Source organism: Triturus cristatus, chromosome 4_1, assembly GCF_964204655.1.
Source record: "Triturus cristatus chromosome 4_1, aTriCri1.1, whole genome shotgun sequence".
Lineage (NCBI taxonomy): Eukaryota > Metazoa > Chordata > Amphibia > Caudata > Salamandridae > Triturus > Triturus cristatus.
Window position 1 is genome coordinate 61,217,888 of NC_140585.1, and position 18,693 is coordinate 61,236,580.

Below are 18,693 nucleotides of genomic sequence, written 5' to 3' on the forward strand. Positions count from 1 at the left end.
ATTTCGGGTAGGGAACCTCCTCCCCAAAATACCTTGCTAGCCATAGCGCCTCTGGAAGAGTGAGCTCCGAATCTAGACAGATCTACTCCAGCTTCCTGCATGATAGAGCGGATCCACCTAGATAGGGTAGCTGACGAGACAGGTTTAAAAGGTTTGACATATGATAAAAGAAGTTGTTCGGAACTAGCAGGTCTGAAACTCGAAATTTTATTTTCATAACATTTCATACAATTAACAACACATAGTTTTTCGCATTCCTGAAAGGTAGGATAGAAGATGGATTCAGACATCGTTTTCGTTCTTTTCCAAATATCAAAATGAACACCTTCAGAGGAGTAATATCTACTAGAAACCTCTAATGCTCTAATATCGGATACCCTTCTAAAGGAAATCAGACATAGAAGAGTAGTTAGCTTCATAGATAATCTCTTAAGGGATAGAGAACTATTGGTAGGCCATGAGATGAAAAGATTAAAAATAAGGTTAACATCCCAAAGGGATTGATAACGGGCCTTGGGAGGTCTCCTTAGACGGATGCCCTTCATAACTCTTTTGATAAGAGAGTTGCTACCAATTGCAAGATTGTTAATAAGAGAATGACCAGATGAAATTGCTGATCTATAACAATTAATGGTTCTAAAGGAGAGACCTAGGTCGAAGAGATAAGCAAGGTAATTAGCTACATGTTGGAGAGGGCACTGAACGGGATCCAGATCCCTTTCCAGGCACCAACTAGACCATTTTCTCCAAATGCCTTTGTATCTTTTCCTGGTTCCTGGAGCCCATGAGTCTTCCAGTAAGCTTTTAGCTTCTCCCGAAAGGTCAGGATATCTTCCTGAATTCCTGATATCCTCCAAACAAGAAGGTCCATCTTACCTTCCAGAACTAAAGGGTGTTCTTCTCCGTCTGGGCCTAAGAGTAGGTTCAAGGATGAAGGAATTAACCGAGGAAAGTCCACAGCCAATTCCATTACTCCGGGAAACCAAACCTGTGATTTCCAAAAAGGTGTTATCAGGATGATTGAGCAAGGTTCGAGTCTGACCTTCCACAAAAGTCTCTGAATCTTTGAAAAGGGGGGAAAGGCGTAAGCTCTGATCCCACTCCAAACTTGGACAAAGGCATCTATTCCCGAAGCAAGTGGGTCTGGCCTCCAACTGAAGTACCTCTCCACTTGGGGGTTAATCTGCTGGCAAACAGGTCTAATTGGATTGGGCCCCAAAGTTTCTGGATCATAGAGAATATCTCGGGATTCAATTTCCAATCGCTTGAATCGTGGAGGAAGCGAGAATTCCAGTCTGCCCTCAAATTTTATGATCCGGGAATAAATTCCGCTCTCAATGTTATTTTCTGATTCCAACAAAAATACCAAATTCGTTTGGCAATATCTGAGAGATTTTTCGATCTCGCTCCACCGAGGCGATTTATATAAGAGACAGCTGAGAAGTTGTCCAAACGGATTAAGGTATTTGAGTTTTTTAGGTGTTGTTTGAAGCTCATAAGAGAATTCAGAGTTTATGTGGAGAGATTGTTCTTCTATGGACCATCTCCCTCCAGTCTCTAGATTGTTTAGGCGAGCACCCCAACCGTGGTTGCTCGCATCCGATTCTAGAGTAAAATCTGGAACATTCCCGAAAATAGCTTTCCCGTTCCAGGATTGGAGATTTTTCAACCACCAATGAAGGCCTTCCTTCGCATCTTCCGAAAGAGGTAGGGAGTCCTTGTACCAAAGGCCTTTTCTCGGGCCCAGTGCTTTTAGTCTTTGTAGACCCCTGTAGTGAAGAGGACCCGGAGAAATAGCTTGGATGGAGGATGAGAGGAGTCCTAAAACTCTGGCTAGATCTTTTAAACAAATATGATCTTTGGAGAGGGTAAGGGAAACCTGTTTTTTTATTTTGGTAACCTTCTTGCGAGGAAGGATTAGGTTTGATTTGATAGTATTCACATTGAAACCGAGGAATTCTAGTTCTTGTGATGGGGTCAGGATAGATTTTTCCAAATTTATAATGAATCCCAGATCTCGAAGGAGATCCATGGTCATTTTTAAATGTTTTGAAATTTCTATTTTCTCTTGGGACATGATGAGGATATCGTCTAGATAGATTATTAAACAGATTCCTCTCTCTCTGAGGTGGCTGACTACAGGGCGAAGCACCTTGGTGAAACACCAAGGGGCTGAAGAAAGTCCAAAGGGAAGATATTGGAATTCGAAGAGAGTTCCTTTCCAAGTAAATCGGAGGTATTTGCGAAAATCCTAGTGCATAGGGATGGTAAAATAAGCATCCTTCAGATCCAACTTTACCAGCCAATCCCTTGATTGTAAGATATCTCTCGGAAGGTGGATACCTTCCATTTTGAAATGTCTGTAAGTTAGGAATTGGTTTAAGCATTTTAAGTTTATGATGGGACGCCAACCATTGTCCTTCTTTTTTACAAGGAAAATAGTACTTAGAAAACTCTTTGACATCTCTGAAAGAGGAATCTTTATATTTGCTCCTTTGTCTAACATTTGGCGGATCTCTGATTCTATTAAATTTGAATTCTCCTTTGCTAGAGTAATTTCTTTTGGAAACTTTCTTTGGAATGGTTCTACAAAAAAGTCTATTTTGAACCCGGTCACAGTTTCTAGAACCCATGGGTCTTTGGTGATTCGATACCAGTTTTGTACAAAATGTTTCAGTCTTCCTGCTACTTGGGAAGGCAAAGAGGGAGTTTGACTTACCTTGGAAAGATGGGTTTGAGAAATTTGATCTTCCACCACGGCCTCTTGAACCCCTTCCTCTTTGGGGGTAGAAGTTGGACCGTGAGCCTCTGTAGGGGCGAGTCTCTCTTGATTCATGAGGGTAGAATTGGGACCTGTAGTAGCCACGGCTGGCAGGTTGTCCCCTTCTGCCAGCCCTTCCAAAAAGTGGTCGTCCACCAAAGACTCTACGAATATTAGATTGTGCTCTGCTAAAGGCATTAAAGGTGGCTACGTATTTTCCCAGGGATTTTACAAAATTGTCCCCGAATAGTAAGCCTTTTGCGTCACACATGTCTTCTTTATATGAGAGGTCAGCGAGTTTAGGATTCATTCTTAGAAGAACTGCTTTCCTACGTTCTGTAATCAGGTTGGCGTTGCCAATAAGACACATAGCGCGTTGCGCCCAGCCTCGTAGAAGATCAGAATTAATGGAGGTGTTGTTAGATCTTGCCTGCTCAGTCATATCCAGAATTTTGGACATTGGACCCATAACGTCAAGAAGTTTGTCTTGAGCTTGTTTAAGGAATTTTTAAATTCCCTTTCTAGGGTCTCTTCCTGATTTAAAAAGGAAGGTGATCAAATCCGGGTCGAGATTAGGTGTGCTATAAATTGCGTGTATTTGTATCAAGAGGTTTTCTGACCCATTTTGATAGATATTTTCCTACGTGGTCCATAGGCCACCATTCAGTGCTTCGAGGGTGACGAATGGTAGTAGGATTGAACATCTCTTCCCCACGGGGATCTTTAACGTTGAGGGAGGATGTTGAGGCTTGTTCTAAGTCCTCATCAAGGTTTTCGAATGTATCCTTAGGGTCGAAAACAAATTCGTCCAAGTCTTCGTAGTCTGTTATTTGATTATAATAATCATTGTAATAATCGTTTGTCCCGTAAAGGGGACCGCTTTCTATAATGCCGCCATGGGCACCCATTCTCTCTGCCCCATGGAATTGGGGTCTATCTGTTGTGTCACTATGGGCACCGTAATCTTTTGTAGCGTGAGAGCTACCACATCTCGTTGCATTGTTAGATGCTTCTGAATTATGTTTCCTTTTTTGGGAAACTTTGCCCTTCTTTAGAGTCCCAGAGGTGGAGGGCGATTCCCCATCTGAGAGGGAGAAGTATATCTCCTCAGGAGGGGAAGACCTTTTCCTTTTGTAAAGGGCAGCATCCACTGCTTCTTTTATTGAAGATTTTAATTCTTTATCAAAAAACCTTTTAAGGTTGTCGTCTAGAGTTTCCTTAAGGGGGATTTGTGAGACGTTTCTGTCAGAATCCATAGAAAGTTAGTGAGTAAATGATTTAATTAAATGAAAATCCCCGAATTTCAATACCAAAAGGTATATGTATATAAAAAAACTGGGTGGATTAATTATATTCAAATACGTTTTAGGGTAGCTTACCCAGACTATTGAGGATTAGCTTGATTTATCCCAGGAAAAGCAGTAAAACGATTCTCTATTTCATTAAATGAAATGTTTTGGCTTAATTTTTGATAAAGGCTGAAATTTTCGAAGGCTTCTAGATGGCAGTGTTGTTAAATCCTCCGCGTCCTGAGAAATCCTGATCGACTGCTCCGAAAATGCTTCCGTTACACTCTGGAGTGTAACTATGGAAACGTGAACCGGATGAGTCCGGAAGTAGCGCGAGGGAGACGCGCTGTGGGGAAAGACACGCTCCCGTGCGTATCAGCTTGAGAGAAGACGCGCTTCATAGAAAATCAGCACGAGAGAAATGCGCTGTGAGGAGAGTGCGCTCCCGCGTCTCGTGATTTTGATGATGTTACGAGACACGGGGAAGGGCATTGTTTGAAATTCTGAGAAGCCCCAACGAACGGTAAGAGGGCTTTAAGGCATATTAAAAATACGGCTAAGTCATTGTCGTAAGAGGTAATAAGTATGATGAAACTAGTCTCCGCTGCAGCGTTTAGGGGTAGAGAGTTCGCGACAATTAGGGCGAACAATAAAGAATAAAGAATCAATAAGGGTCGCTAGGGTGTGAACCACCATAAATTGGCAGGTAATGTTGAAGAGAAACAACGTCATTTAGTAAATCTGAGGTCTATAAACGATACATGTGGCATATCAATCCAAACTATATAAAGGCATATCAGCCAACTCTATATACACAATCAAAACAGTATATGAACACTTAAAATACTGTCAAGGGATAGATACATTTCATATCAATAAGGATAGGAAGTAAGATGGTACTTAGCTGTGTCAGGGCAGCGAACAAAAGAGGATGATCGTAACCAGGACTGCATACTTGTTATGTTGCTAATGTTCTTTCCTTTATGATGTAAGAACATTCTTTAAAGGGCTGCATGTTTGGGCAGCAAATAAAAGTATTTGCATAATGATAGCCTCCGGTCTTGTAATGAAATCCTCATCAACACACCGCTGATGAGAGTGAAGCAACCCCTTGTAGCATTGTCATACAAGTAGCAATGGGTGCTTGTAATCACTCACACATTTGGAAGTGGTGCTGAAGTCTCACTCAAACCTGGCTAATTCTTCCAAACTATGGGAAAGAACTAGAACTTCACATGTGACTTTGCTCAGACGTCTACAGTGTGCCGAGTAGTACATGATTATTCTGCACAGAGCTGACCCTCTTACAGCAAGTGATTTCAGTACAGAGAGGAGAGGCCAAGAAGAGTGACTGACAGTCCCGCCAACATCTGCTAAGACAGACACCCTGCAAAAAGACACACTGTAGAAGTGCCTCATACACACACACAGCCTGCAAAGACAACTCTACCCTGTTCAGATGCACACACATGCAACCTGCAGAGGTACATTAAAAACACAGACATGTACGTTCCACTGCTTGAAAGGCCTCTACCTGGCAGACCCAAGGTCAGTGCACACACCCACAATCCCTGCAGCAGACACACAACCTCTGCAGCAGATAATGCTATAAGCCAACCTATGCCACTGGAACCTATTGCAATGACTGAGGTTTTACCGAGGCTGAGATATGAAAACAGGGGCAAAGGGGCATGGGGCAGCGGGGGAGCCTCGACGTTCAGCTGCCTGGTGGAAATGCTTCTGACACAGGGGTACAGTTGGGCAAGTCAACAAATTAACAGCGAGAGCCGAGCAAAGAATGTGCAGAGATTTCTCATAGAGCGCTAAGATGTAGTGCGATGTGAACACATTTTTCACAGTGCAGTAAGATGCAGTGCAGTGGCACAAATTCCTCAGTACAGTAAGATGCATTGTAGTGACACAGATTCCTTATAGTGCTGTAAAGTGCAGTGTGCACAGATCTGTCTCAGTGCATTAAGATGCAGTGCAGGGTGCACAGATTCCTCACAGTGCAGTAAGATGCAGTGCAGCGTGCACAGATTTCTGATAGTGCAGTGAAATGCAGTGCAGTGTGCACATATTTATCACAGTGCATTAAGATGCAGTGCAGTGCACATATCCTCTCTTGAAAACAAATGATGACCACAAACACCCCCCGGGCCAGACGGAAAGGCCCCCAGAGGTCCCTAGATAGAAGAACCTGGCTCATGAAGGAGATTTCCTGCAGGATCATTCAGTCTATTTCTACAAACACACCACAAGGTGCTGAAAATCTCATACCTGAGCAGAAACCTGTGCAGACATTTACAGGCTCTCTCCTCCTCCTATGGCTGGGGTGGGGCAGGTGCAGATTTGGGGTCTGGGAGTGGTGGTGGGGCGGCTGTGAGGGTCTGAAGATGAAGATGACTGCACAGACAGGCAGGGCGTCCTTCCTCCTCTGCAGCAGGCTGGGCACAGAGGGAGAGGCAGGAAAGATGTCAACATCTGCTGCTTGTACTGTTTCTGCCACCGCTGACCTGGAACAGGAAACCCTTCTCCCTTCCATACCGTGCTCAGTGGATTAATCTCAGCAGGCGATGCGCGCCCTCTGCTGGCTACTTAAAGAACCATCACATCCAGTCTCGGGTGAATATAAAACAAACAAGCATTTTTTGGCAGGAAACGCCTGGGGTTTTAGATGTCTCAGAAAGTATTTACAGCTTCACTTCACATGAGCATCTTCCAAACACTGATGCAGAGGACTAAAGAGTGTTTACAGAAAGTCGTCAACTGGAAGTGACAGTTTATATTTCATTAAATGTATGAGAATATGTGTTAGTAGTGCCATTGAACTGGACAGCTTATTCATTTTTCATTAAAAAAATGTAACGCTTTATTTATTGTGTTTTTCAGATGCACATCATGGTACATACATAGCAAAGTAAATAGGGAAAAATGCTATGCAATTTCATACACCAGACCAAATCCAGTGTGGCATAAATCATGTCAAAGCAAATATTAAAAGAACAGATTTTTTCTAATCTTCCTGTGTTTTTGGGTTATTCCTTATCATAGCTGCCAAGGTTTCAGATTGCTATGAGTGACATTTCAATGACTATGGGTGACACTTTCTGGCCAGCATAATTAAGCGAAGAAGAAGAGGAAAGCATATAAATATCAGAAATGACACCCATCTGAGCAACAGGAAACTAAAACGTTAAGTGCTGCAAAGCACCAGAAATGGAAGGACACTAACCTAGTGCCCTTGTAAAGTCAGAGGCACAACACTCCTGTTACCTGCTGCAACTAGTTAAAATATCTAAAACACTCCTCCTATGGTTTCACCATTAATTTTCGCCATGCATGCCATGGTGTAAAGCTGTTTCTGTGATATCGCCTGATGGAGCTAACTCTGTTTGTCTATTTCTACATTACACATGTAGCACAAATGGTGTAATTCATAAGGATATATGCGGACTGCTGTGATTTCTGTCTCGAATCAGGAGGCACGCTGGACGTGAGAGGAGCTCTCTGACCTGGTGGATGTCACCAGCTTCAAAGTACTAGTGTTGCCAGGCGACAACAACAATCCCAGGGGCCGGGCAGGTAGGAAATTGAACCAGGGACATGTTGCCACAGCCTCGGATACCTGTTGGAGGGTAGACCGATGTTCTATGGGCACAAAAAGACGGGGAAGGACAAAACAACGTTACCCCCGCAGAAAAGCAATTAGTCATTCCAGCTTTCACCAACCTTCATACACCCACTGGGCCCTAGGCTTTTTTGCTGACAATCAGTCGAGGCAAAGGAGGAACATCACTGGCCAGGCGATTCTCTCCGGGTCCAGTCTTGTGGGATGTGAGAGGCCCCGACACAGATTTCCGCTGCCTCACCCTTCATAATTATAGTCAGCTAACAGTAGTCTAGGTCACAGCCTGGTAGGCTGCTGTATTTGAAAACACACTCACTGACAACTCAAAGTAGCAAAATAAAAATCATTCATTATAGCTGAGATTCTGACTGCCACGTGAGCCTGCGCGCCACGCGCTCAAAACCTCAGTTTAGTTGCATGAGTATGGCCAGCCCTGCCACGTACCATGCATCAGGCGTTAGACTAACGCATTTCAGTGTGGTTGTCCGCATCACCGCACTGAAATCTGAAGTCACGCATTATAGCGCCTCCTCAGCTGCTATAAAGCACCATGACTGAGTGGCAATGCATGTTGCGCGCTGTTCCCGTTAGGTTTCAGGGGCGTGCTCAGGATCTGCTCCTCGCCTCTCTCTACTTTGTCACAATGTATTGGGACTGGACACACCACGGGCAGATACGACGCGGCATCACTGAGGAGTCACTACCCAATGACTTGGCTACTTAGATACTTAAAATATAATTGTGAAGCCTTGAGACATTTTAATAAGTGAGGGGCTGAGTCACGGGGTAACCCTGTAGTGCTACCGGCCCGCACTACCCGCAGCGTTGCGAGTGCGTGGCATTTCAGGAAGTGTTCACTGACACTTGTCAGTGTGTTGGGCAAATTAATGGTAGCTCAGGTCCTCTTCGCCGCTCGCACCACGGCATTGTGGATGAGGATCGATTCCCGGACCCAGAGTTGACCATGCCTGACTTGCCATTTTGGTGAAGCTGGTCAGCCCATATGCTCACGAGCCCGGCAGTATGGATTCCATGAGTTATCATGTCACACACAGGCTGAGCACACCAGCGCCAGCAATAGAGCTGATGCCAGTCTGAGTCAGCAGCCTGCCACCCTGCCAGAGTAAGTACTGTCAGCGCAACACACACAAAGGAGTAGGAAAGTGGATAATAAAAGTTGGCGCGTGCTCAGTGAGAACAAACTGCCCTCACTCACAAAATTGTGACATGCTTCATCATTGGGCTTGCTTACTAACAACCTTGTGTTCCACGATGCCCCCTTGCCCCCTGAGCATCTATCTGTGAATAAAACTAATTAAAATATGAGAAATGCAAACAACTGAACATGCAAAGCGGCCACAGAAAAAACTTGATGAACGAAAAAGTAGGAGAGACACGAGTTAATGCAAACCTTAGGAGTAAGAACACAGAAGTACCATTAGATGCCAGAAAGCCAATACAAAGTTTACTACACACTACCTAGAGGAACACCACTCAGTAAATGACCTATCCTGGATGGTGCTGGACTAACCCAGAATCAGACCATCTAAAGGAGATAAAAAGAGACTACTCCTGATGAGGGAACCGAACTGGGTGTACACACTAATAAAGCCACGTGGTGGGATTGAATGATGATATTCCTTGGAACACCCTGAATATATAAAGTTGACCACTATATAGACTCCAGTTTTGATTAGTGGGCCCCTTGCCCCATGAGCATATATCTGTGAATAAAACTAAATGAAATATGAGAAATACAAACAACTGCGCATGCTAGGCGGCAATAGAAAAAACTTGATGAAGGAAAATGTAGGAGAGATACGAGATAATGCGAACCTTAGGTGTAAGAAGGGTCCCTACATTTAACATTATCTATATATTGTATCGGTTTAAACATGTATAGGAATTATTCCCTTGGCAGTTCGACTAATAGACTTAGGGGCCCATTAGGATGGCGGTCAGAAAACCACCCCGACTGCCATGGTAGCGGAAATCAACCGCCCGCCTGTACCGCGGGAAAACCGGTGGTACAATTACGATCAACCGCCAAAAAAATGTGACGGTACGAGGCAAAGAAAAAACGCCAGTAGCGGGCGGAGAAGGCTAATATCCATCCACGGCGTACAGATAAGAGGCGGTAAATCACCAAACCGCCGACACACCAGCAAAGGCACGGAAAAGTAGGATATCCCCGATATGATCGCGGTACGTTCCGCTGCTCCCGACTGCCGCGGTCGCTAACAGTATTGAATGGGAGAGCCAGGAGAAGACCTGTAGCATAGCCACCGCTGCGGACGCTCTGTAAAAATATGGCGGTCGACAGAAAAAACTCCCAACAAGGCCACAAAGTGCACACAGCAGACTAGCCATGCCCCCAAAAACACAGAACACACCCCAATGACACAACCACCACATTGCAACAACAAAAATACAAATCCCAGGACAACCCACACAACACACATGACGGCAATACCCCATTTGGACACACCCACATAGCTGAGCATAAAACCAGCCCCTTCCCTAACCACAATCCTTTGCAATACTCCAGCACTGAAGGGCCCAATACCAGAGCACAAAAGAGACAAAAACAACACACCATCACTATTCACACCACACACAGCACCACGACCACCTCAACACCTGCACCTCTAACCCCTCAGCACCTCATACACATCAACCCCCCACACACCTGCACCTCTAACCCCTTTGCACATCACACACCATGGCACCACAGAAAATGCCCAAACTCACAGAGAGTGAGTTGACAGTCATGGTAGATGAGATAATCAGAGTAGAACCACAACTGGTTGGTAACCTGGTCCAACAGACATCATTAGCCACAAGAAATCAAATGTGGGTAAGGATAGTCAACAAGGTCAATGCAGTAGGGACCACCCCGCACAACAGACATGAAATCATGAAGCGGTGGCATGACTTGAAGATTGTTGTCAAAAAGAAGAGGAGCAAGAACCGTGAGCTGGCTCAGGGGACTGGCGGTGGCCCTCAGATTCTAACTAGAACATTCACTGCATGGGAGGAGAAGGTGCTTGCCATACTGCATCCAGAGAGTCTCAAAGGAGTAGCCGGGGGAGTGGAGGTTGGTAAGTACAAACAAATGTAGAGCACTACACTGATATGTACTGTCCAGCATAACAACAAAGCTACATGCTCCCTTGTACCACAAATCATCCAGATGGGGCACTACCTCCAAACCAGATGCACATGTCAGACATTGGATTGTCCCCCTCAAAATAACAGGTAGCTAGACATATTATGCTCTCTTGTCCTAGCCCTGAGCAGGATGGAAGCCTCCAGCACACACACAAAGAGATGTGTCACAAATCCAACACAAATGTGAAAACAGAACAGGTAAGTAGCCAGTACATGCACCAAGCCATTACTATCAAAAAGCATGGTGCCAAATGACAACACCAGCCCTCTCATCGCACAAGATCATCCCTGAAGAATACACACAGATCCACAGTGTGCAGATAGCTAAGCAAATGTAACTGTCACAGCAACCAAAGTGTGACACACCAATTCACATGTAGAAGAAAGTCTGTGCACAATCATGCACAGCACTGAATGCCATGTGAAAGTGCCATGGGGCCAGAACAGCAAGTACCACATGATGACAAAGAAAGCATTGTTGCTCGTACAAATTCAGATATGCACATGACATGACAAAGGTATGCATGAGATGACAATGGACAGTTCATGCTCAGATGTAATGTCTGCCAGGGCAGAGTAATCAACAAAGAGGCTTAAACGAAAATATCTGTTGCGCTAGTCGTTAGATGACAACATGTCCCTGTAATCACAAAATATGCACATGGCGCATGGTATGTATTGACATCACACCATGGACAAGTAATGAATGTTCCTCAACATCATGTCAGTAGGCACAGTAGTGCACATACAAACAATGTGATGATTAGTCAACTGTGTGGTTTACAAACTGTGAATAATACACAGCTGACACAAAGCTTGCGGGGTGCACTACATGACCATATCCCATCTGACCCACAGGTGATCAAGAACTGACTGCAGAGGACAACACCAGCAACCTGCAGAGCCAGTATGAGTCATGGGCTGAGCCTAGAAATTTGGCACAATCATATCTGCCTGGTACACCACTTGTACATTTATGGAGTGGAAATGTTTACAATTTCTGTATATGTGCTCCCGGGCCTGTGGTGGAACAAGACCAACATGTGTGCAATCAATGTTACCAACAACATGGGGGATGTGTCCAAGGGCATAAAAATCTCCCTTCACAGCCACCAATTCACCCCCCCTGGGGAAATGGATGTATCTGTCCTTGTGGTTCATCATAGAGGACAGGACATCACGCAGCACCATGCTGAACATAGGTTGCGACATCCCACCTGCACTGGCCACCGTATTCTGGAATGATCCAGTCGCAAAAAAATTCAGGGCCGCCATCACCTTCATTGTTGGGGTGAAAGCACCCAAATCTGTCCTGCGAGGCTGCAGGTTGGACTCCAACATAGCACATAGGTTTTGTAGGGTGGATCTATCAGATGGATTTTCCGGATGATCTCCTCTTTCTCCATGTCTGCCAGCACTGTGAAGGGACGATGCAGATTTGGTCTCCTCCTAGTTGAGATCAAAGTGGACACATGTCAATGCAATACACCATGAGATGTGTACAACATCTTACGTTTTGACTGACACAACACCAACTAAGACTCTTATCACATTTGAGTCACAGACCAGCCAATATGTCGGGACACCTTCAGCTACACAACTCGTGCACTTGTCCTCTTTCACACAGAAAGTACCTCCAAAACAACATCTGACTATCAGAATGTGCAAAGGGACATGGCCGCATCTAGCATGAGCAGGCCTAGGAGTATCGCATTCAGCATATGTGTGAAACAGCTACAGTACTGTCTTATACCTAGCTGCTGTACTTGCCACACATTCATGCTTAAGTTGAACATGGCACACAATAACAACACAATGACAACAGGCTATGCGTAAACAACAAGTGTGTGCATTAGCCAACACAGGTAGACCGTCAAATCTGATCATTGTACATTGAGACATACAGCACTCAGATTTTCCAAACACTTTCACACATTGACATGTGTACCCATTGGAGAGTCCATCACAACACTGTTCTGTGTACATGCCAATCGATATCACAAGTAACATGTGAGGGATTACATGTCAAAGTCACAAATCAAATGCACAAACATGGCATGTGTAGTCAGCCATGGAGTATATGTTACATAGGCAGTGTGTGCACAATGATGTGACATTAATCATGTAGCCACTGTGCACTGTTGACAACTGCACATTGGTCATTGACACAGCATGACGTATTCATACGTGCTGTCAAAGTGCCCCGCCACCCAAATCGCAGGGACTCATGTGAATGTATGGCACACAAATCAGTGGTGTCACCACCAATCCCCAAAACACAAGTATGGTAGTCATAGCCATATAGACATTCCCAAATGGCGGTTGGCATACCTGCCACCCAAATCGCAGTCACTCATGTGAAGTTATGGCACACAAATCACGGTAGCTACTGCCTGGCCCCTGCATTGTGTCACCACCAGTCCCCAAAACACAAGTACGGTAGTCATAGCCATATGGACATGCCCAAATTTCGATTGGCATGCCCCGCCACCCAAATCGTGGTCAATCATGAGAATGTATGGCACACAAATCACGGTAGCTACTGCCTGGCCCCTGCGGTGTGTCACCACCAATCCCCAAAACACAAGCGCGGTAATCATAACCATATAGACATGCCCAAATGGCGGTTGGCATGCTCCGCCACCCAAATCGTGGTCACTGATGTGAATGTATGGAACACGAATCGGGGTAGCTACCGCCTGGCCCCTGCGGTGTGTCACTGCTATGGAGCATGCCCTTCCAGCCAATGGGAGCCGCAATCGCGGTAGACTAATGCACTTTTGAAAATCGCAGTAGGCGTGCTCCGCCTCCGCGGAGCCGGGCATTGGATGCATTTAAAAGATGCACCACCGCGGTAGCGACCGCCTGGCCCCTGTGGTGTGTCACCGCTATGGAACATGCCCTTACAGCCAATAGGAACCGCAATCGTGGTAGACTAATGCAATTTTGAAAATCGTGGTAGGCGTGCTCCGCCACCATGGAGCCAGGCATTGGATGCATTTGAAAGATGCACCACCGCGGTAGCGACCGCCTGGCCCCTGCGGTGTGTCACCGCTATGGAGCATGCCCTTACAGCCAATGGGAACCGCAATCGAGGTAGACTAATGCAATTTTGAAAATTGCGGTAGGCGTGCTCCACCACCACGGAGCCGGGCATTGGATGCATTTGAAAAAGGCTGACCCGGACCACCAATTGCAGCAGCTTAGAATCACTGAAACGACCCAGGGGGCTATATATGTGTGGGAAAGAGCCTCACATTTCCACAGCTCACAGTGCCTGAGACCCCTCACCTGCTGCTGCCTCCATAAACTGCTTCCTGACACCTCTCACCTGCTGCTGCCTCCAGGGCCTGCTGCCTGAGACCCCTCACCTGCTGGTGCCTCCAGGTACTGCTGCCTGAGACCCCTCCAGGGACTGCTGCCTGAGACCCCTCACCTGCTGTTGCCTCCAGGGAGTGCTGCCTGAGACCCCTCACCACCCACTGCCGCTGTCACCTGGCCACAGTGATGTCGAGGACAGAGAAGATCCGTGCCAGTCCCTTTACCAGCGAGGAGCTGGAGGTCCTAGTGGACGAGGTGCTCACACAGTATCCAAGGCTATATGGTGCCCCAAATTTCGTGGTAAGTCTTCAACAGTGTGAGTGACAGTGCAGTGGGGGGCACACATGTAGTTGATCTGATACAGTTTGTGCCTGAGAGTGTGGGGTTGTGTCATGCACTGCCTAACATGCTGTCTCCAGGGGTGAGGGGGATGTACCCTATTTCACATGTTTCCATGCCTGCACATCAAGATTGGAGGGCCATGTATCGTCTTGTCAGCCACACAGTGATGCAGCAAGTTGGTAATGCGGGAGTCAAGACAGTGCTTGCTTGTGTGAATGGTTGTGTGGGTCCCTGTTCTCCATCTCAATGTGGGCCCACCTGGCCTACACTGTCAACGCCCAAAATGACAGGGACACATCACTGAACGTACAGAGTGTCACATGTGTCTCTTGTCATTACTCTCCATCAATGAGCCATCTGAGCATTGTAGATTGCACACAACAGGCCCTATGAAAAGGGTGTGGGTTTGTGAGATCATGTCCCTCAATGTGACATCCATGACACAGTGAGCCATTCCCAGGCCAAGGACAGTGAGGGCTGCGCAGTGTTGGACACAGTGAGTCTAGCCCCAACCACATGTTGATATGTGATGTATGTCTTGCTCTACCTAAAAATGCACAGTAGATGTGGGCAGACTACCCATGTCTCTCTGTGCTGGCATCCTGCATGTGTATGAGATGGGCAGGTACTGTGTCCCCCCTCACACCTGCATGGATTTACGTGTGCATCTCCCATGATGATGTACCATGTGAGATGCTTTCTGTCTCTGTAAGACATGTCTGGGGATTTGTGACGAGTCTGTATCATGCTACCGTACAGAGAGATTTTGGTACATTACACTGTGTCACTGATGTTTTCCACCTCTTGTCTCCCATGGCTGCAGCTCAAAGTCCACCAGTGTAAGGCCATGTGGAGGGCCATTGCATGCAAGGTGCGGGCTCTGAGTGTCTCCAACCGACGTCGCACCAACTGTCACAAGAGGTGGGATGACATCTGCCGGCTCATCAAGAAAGTGGCGGAGATGGCGCTGGGGCTGCTCCCTCGGACTGGCAGGTTGGCGCGGCGGAGCATGACACCACTAATGGCCCGCATCCTGGCCGTGACACAGCCTGAGCTGGATGCACGTTTGAAAGAGCATCAGTAGCAAGCTAGGGGTGAGTATTCATGGAAGGGTGACTTTAGCTGTGTGTGTCTACATGTGTTCACATCCTCTACCAGTGCTGGGCAATGTGTTGTTGGTAGTGTGATGCAGGGTCTTGTAAGTGGCCTCTGTTTTGGGTGCAGCTGTCATGCGTTTGCACTACCTGTACTTCCTAATGTCCTTTGAGTAATGGGCATTGACATTGCATTGATAGTCGTGGTCTTCAGGTCTCGTCAGCATTGGGTCAGTGTGGGAAATCCCATGTAAGGGCACGGCAGTGTGCAGATTCTGAGTGTGCTTTCATCAATGCGTGCATTGCCTGACCTCAGTATGTTGATGTTTAGACATCAGACACCAATGTGCAACAGTAGTTGTTCCCCACAGTACAACATGGTGTATGGCATGAGCTCATGGCAAGTGTGGACTGTTATGTTGTCTTCTGTATCTGTGCTGTCCCCTTCTGCTCCACCCAGATATGGCAGTGGCAACATGTGGTGGGGTACATCTTTGCCCCCTTCAGGGCCCTAGGTGTGCTGAGTGCTATTCCTGTGTCTGGTTGAACGCAGCCATAGAAAGGATGTTGACCTGTGTGTGCATCACATGGCGGACTTGTGCCCCATTAGCTTGTTGATAGGCAAAGGATCAAGGCAAAAATCGCATAATGTTTTTGCACAGGGTGGTGTGTAACAGTGAAATCTCATCATCTTTAGTGATGCTTTGCTTGCATATGATTGTTCTGTTGATGCCAATGAACTGACCCTACATCTCTCTCTCTCATGCAGCATCTCCCGTGGGCATGGAAGGACAGGGGATGGACACCAGTGGTGAGGCATCAAGCACAACTGCTGCACACTAGCAAAGTGACACAGATGTGACGAGCGCCTCGGAGGGGGACCGGAGTCTGCTTGAGGAATCACAGCCAGAGACGCAGACCTCAACATCATCAGAAGCCAGCGGTGATGCATCTATGTTGGTGGGCACAGGGAACGGGGACTCTGCCTCCTCTCCCACCACACAGCTTACAGTGCCCACCCTCCCAGCTACTTCCACTGTTGCTGCCCGTGTTCGCACCAGTAAGAAGGGAAGAGTGTCCCTCACGCCAGGCACCGCTGCCCCTGCCCCTGTCCCCCCTGCTGCTATCAGTGCTGAGTCTGTGGACCTTTTGCGCCAGCTGTTTGTGGGCCAGACAGCTCTCCTCAATGCCTTTGTAGACCACGACAAAAAGTTGGCACAGGTGGTTGCTTTCATGAAGGGCTGAGACCTGGGTGGGCTACACCAGACTGTTCAGTCGTTGTCCTCCGCTGTGACAGCAGCCCTTCAACTGGCACAATCTCCGAGTCCAGCTCCAGTCCCTTTGTCCACCCACCTGCCAGTGGCCACATCTGACAATAGTGACCACACACCACAGACCTCATGGGCTAGATACAGTACACACAACATACAACAGCAGCAGCCCAAGAGATTCAGGGAGCAGACACCATCCCCACAGAAAACTAAAGCCACCCCAGAGCGCAAAGGCAAAAACCCGTACGCCGACACCAAGGGCCATAACCCAAGAAGCAGGCCTCAGGGTCACATGCCTCAGAGACATCCCCAGCCCAGGACTCTCCTGTCCCAAAAGCATCTCGCAGAGACAAGCAGACAGTTTCCCTGCCCGCTGAGAAGGTGGTGCCTGCTAAGAGTACACATAAGAAGAGCTCCAAGGCATATTCACCCACAACTTCTACTCCCATTCAAAGCCCTGTGAAGCAGGGAAAGGAGGGCACTGTAGGGGGTACAACTGGTAAACATGGGATGGGGGGGGCATAGGCAAGACCAGGCCAAGCGTCCTGCTGGATTCAGCAAGTCCCCAGAGGTAGGGCCACCGTCTGCATCTGATGCAGCTTTGGTGGTGAGTGTGCCTGTTGTGTCCATACCACTTTCCATTAATCTCCAGACAGTTAATCAGAATGTGTGGTATGGGAAGTGTGTTGGCGCTTCAAAGAAAATCCACATTCATTTGCTAATATTCACTAATATGACGGTGCTGTAAGGTGTAGAGAAACCACCAGCTCTACAAAAAAGAGCAAGAGCTCAACATGAAAGTTTATCAAATCCCCAGCACACGTAATTATTACAATTTCAAACGTTTCATTCGTGTAGGTCAAGATAGTACATTGATAAGTCATATACGAAGTCTCTCTTCTTTGTTCTTTATTTCAAATGGAACATCAAGGTCACAGCCAACACGTGTTTCGTCGTGTCGGGAAAGTAATCCCACGACTTCCTCAAGGCTATTTTCTGTCCAAATAAGTTTTTATTATGTGGTTAAAATTCCAGACCACATGGGGGTCAAATTCAGGATGGGGATACTCAAATTTCACGTTCTCGTAATCAACGTGGCGTGCGTGTGGCACCGGTCTAACTCTTCAATCCGTATCCCGTTTACTTTATCCTCCCATCCAATCGATGTGGTAACGCCGAGTACAGCTGCCCGTTATCTGACCTACACGAATGAAACGTTTGAAATTGTAATAATTACGTGTGCTGGGGATTTGATAAACTTTAATCTCCAGACAGGTAAGCCATTTCGAATCCCAAAGAAGTGGAAAGGCACCCCTCAACAATCTCCCACCCACACTGTGTCTCAAGGTAGTATGACTCCACCTCCACGTGCCCCTACACCACCTGGTCCAAGCAGCCCTCCAGCTTCCCAGGCCACTGATGCCTCTGTCTCAGCTGGGACTCTCTCTTCCCGGTCCAGTCCTCCAACTGTCCCCGACACACAGCCACCTCCCAGTCAGCCCAACAGCCAGGTCTGAGAGGAAGTCCCACTCACACCTCACTCTCACCCACAGCTGTGCCTGTACTGCCCTTTGTTTCCACCCTGACTATGTTGCTGACCATGGCAGGGTACAGTCACACACATTCCCTGTGCAGGGTCTCATGCAACAACTCTGAGCATTGGACTGGCCACTGGCCTTGTCGTTCCTTGCTGTTTAACATTTGCCTGTGCAGAATCTCATGTACCTCATCTGCACTTTGCCCTGGCCGCTGGCCTTGTCTTCCCTGCTGTTTGCAACTTGCCTGTGCAGCTTCTCATAGACATTCTCTGCAC

At 46.9% G+C, this 18,693-nt stretch overlaps 1 protein-coding gene across 7 annotated transcripts in view; it reads right to left on the minus strand.

The window, feature by feature from the left end:
• The window catches only part of LOC146839512 (uncharacterized), an 85,956-nt gene extending 79,393 nt beyond the window's left edge, over positions 1 to 6,563 (minus strand). For 6 of the 7 annotated variants that reach the window (XR_014981096.1, XR_014981093.1, XR_014981095.1 and 3 more), the window contains exon 1: positions 6,331 to 6,554. The gene's annotated coding sequence lies outside the window, so the exon portion shown is untranslated. Of the gene's footprint in view, positions 1 to 6,330 lie in introns of all 7 variants that reach the window. The other variant, XR_014981094.1, reaches the window with a different exon arrangement.
• Positions 6,564 to 18,693: the final 12,130 nt, after the last annotated feature.